Source organism: Triticum aestivum, chromosome 3B, assembly GCF_018294505.1.
Source record: "Triticum aestivum cultivar Chinese Spring chromosome 3B, IWGSC CS RefSeq v2.1, whole genome shotgun sequence".
Taxonomy (NCBI): domain Eukaryota; kingdom Viridiplantae; phylum Streptophyta; class Magnoliopsida; order Poales; family Poaceae; genus Triticum; species Triticum aestivum.
Window position 1 is genome coordinate 624333245 of NC_057801.1, and position 2916 is coordinate 624336160.

A 2916-nucleotide genomic window follows, 5' to 3' on the forward strand; every position below is an offset into this window, starting at 1 on the left:
TAGAGATGATTTTGAGTTCCATCTTTTCCTAGATCTCCTCTAAGTCATATGGTGGAGGATCTAAATATATGTTGTGTATCCTGGCATATGCACTTCGGTGGAATTTGATAACATATAACGAATTGATAGATAAAAAAATAAGCTGGCAACATATGTCCACTTGGTACATGGAAGTGACAGAATATCACACAAAAATCTACCTGTAAAAAAAATATCCCACAAAAATCATGAAGTGATGTCACAAAAAGGTTGTTCGGTTCAAATGACATGACAAATTAATCTGAGTTTACATCAAGCAAAATAATAATTCTTCCGAGTTAATGTCTTAGAAATCGACAAAATTCAACACCTCTCAGAATTTAAAATAGCAACTCAATGCACTAAATATAGAGCTTGTTTCTCTTTGGAGTCCACAATTGTCAGCGTACTTCCTTGGTGATGGCGGCCCTTCCTTTGTGCCGCTCACAATTGTCGGGGCACCATTCCTAAGTCTTGAGATTCCTCCACTGGAATGTTTGAACGTTAATTATTTGTAAGGAGGTTAAATTACAATCTATGTGACATTCATAGTAGCCTCCTAGCCATGTCAACAAAAGGAATAAGTGAATACAAACAGCATATGGATAAGCTATGCATGGATGCTATAAATTACATGGATGATCAAATGGTGAAAGCAATTGTAGAGAAGCAATATAGGAACATGTGTCCATCTTCTCCTAGGATGTTAGATAAACTTTTGTGATGTCATTCCCTTGGCCACTAAGTGATATAAGTATCGTCCCTCACACCCCACATGGCTGGCCGTCGACAAATGAATCATTCCCAAACACATTATTGTTATCTAGATGTACATTATAAGCACATTGCCTTTCGGTAAGATCTGAGGCGATGTCAAAAACAGATCATTTTATTGCTCTTTCAGCTTGATTGTATAAAAACGTGGAAAATAGTAATGACTTTTTCATTGGCGTTTTGCAGCAATAAAATGGTAGTGGTAGTGTAGAACAGAGACATACAGAGTATATCATGTTTTATTTTCTAAACTTGAAAGGATAATTTATAATGAAGAATAGAAATTCATACAAATGCCTCAATTTTTCAGAACTTCCTCATAATGAGAGCAGAAGGACGCTTTATTTTTCTTGCATTTGCCGTAGAAAAATTCTTAAATATAGAGCTAAAGCTAGAATTTTGACTTCTAAAATCTGAAGATGACACAAGTGACTGAGTACACATGACACACTGAACGATTAGACCATCCATCATGTACTCGACGCATCGCGAGAGAACGAAAAAAAACACTTGCAACGCATCACATCTATGTCATGATGGATGAGAGATGCGTTTATCAAAAATATAAGTATTTCTGATAATGTACTGTCACAGACTCACAGGGTATGTAGCATGCCATATTTTCTGGGCTGTTTGTCGATTCACAGCCTGCACACATATATGCAGATTGATTTATGTAACAAAAAATTTAGACAGAGAAATACCATACAAACAGTAACAAAATCACATTAGAAATAAACAGAGTATATGATTTCAGAAGAAAAAATTGTTTGCAATAGCTTTTTCAAATTAAATTAGCAAAAAAAGATACAGTGATCAGTCGATTGTACGTGTGTTAATTGAATGCCATCTTGCAATAGTGACTTCCTGTAACTCTCACTTGCAAAACTCTACATGTTGTAACCATACAACACTATAGTTATGTATTGATTTTAGCAAATAAAGCTATTCTATTACATCGGATGAATCTCCATAATAAAATTTACCATAACCAGATTCTCCATGAATAATTCAGTTCACTTGTCAAGAGAAAGTAAAAAAAACTAAATATGTATAGTATGATTGGAAGATAATAAGAAAAGGGAGCATTAAATATCCCAGGACCAAACTTGCAAAGATTTTCAGCTTGAAAGTAAACATACCACTTTCAATACCAACTAAAGTACTCCTGATTCCCTATTCAGTTTAGGTTAGCTATCAGACCAACCCAAACTGGTGGAGATACAGCAAACCAGAACATAGCCTCTTAAATTAGTTGTTATAAGTTTGTGATTCCATGATGTTATATAGTGTGTGATATAAAAGGCTTCTTCATCATTTTCTGAACCCTTGGAAGCCTAATCGTGGCCCTGAAAAATTGTTTAGAACTAACAATAACTGTTACCAAAGGAAAAACGACCTAGAATTCCTGCTTATTGGTTTACTCTGAATCAGAGAAGCAGCAGCAGACTGAGGTTCAGAGAGGAAGCGGAGCAGCAACAGTTTGGGTTCAGAGAAGATTAGGAACAACAGTTCGTTGGAGAAGGAGCGGTACAGCAGTCGAGGGCAGCATCAGAGAGCAGAAGCAGCAGGTTAGGGGCGGCAGCAGAGGATCAGAAGCAGAGATGTGTTCGAGGGAGAAGAAGAGCAGCAGCCAGCGGGCGAGGAGATTCGGTGAAGAACTTGGGGGACACACGACAGCAGAGGTCTTGGAGATGAGCTGCGGTGGCCTTCGCAAAGAACCAGAGACCAGCGCCCCTTCGTCTGGTGGTTTTGGCTTTTCTTCCTGACCACCCTCACCGATGTTGGCAGTGTTCAGTGTTCACCTAATCCTAATGTGTCCAAATGTGTTCAATCATAATGCGATGAATTGAGCCACTGCACAACATGCCTGTGAGGGGCGGACGTGTTGAGGAACTTGGTCATGAGAGTCAGTTCAGGACATATGACATCAATAAGGGTTAGCCAGTTCAAGGAACTGGGTCGCAGGAAATATGGGGATGCTACACAAACTTGAAGTACTATAGAATGCAAATATTTTACCATTTCAGAGTGCACATATGTGTTGCAGATGTTTCAAGAAGCATGAGTTTCACATCTGAATAATGTAGATACAGATTAGTAACATGATCAAGAAGGTACCTC

At 38.1% G+C, this 2916-nt stretch overlaps 1 long non-coding RNA gene across 3 annotated transcripts in view; it reads right to left on the bottom strand.

Annotated features, from left to right (window-relative positions):
• Positions 1-257: 257 nt before the first annotated feature.
• The window catches only part of LOC123071331 (uncharacterized), a 6189-nt gene continuing 3530 nt past the window's right edge, over positions 258-2916 (bottom strand). Inside the window, exons 3-4 of one of the 3 annotated variants that reach the window (XR_006434235.1) lie at positions 1393-2869; positions 258-506 (exon numbers count right to left, since the gene is read on the bottom strand). This is a non-coding gene — a long non-coding RNA (uncharacterized lncRNA). Of the gene's footprint in view, positions 2870-2916 lie in introns of all 3 variants that reach the window. The other 2 variants (XR_006434236.1, XR_006434234.1) reach the window with 2 other exon arrangements.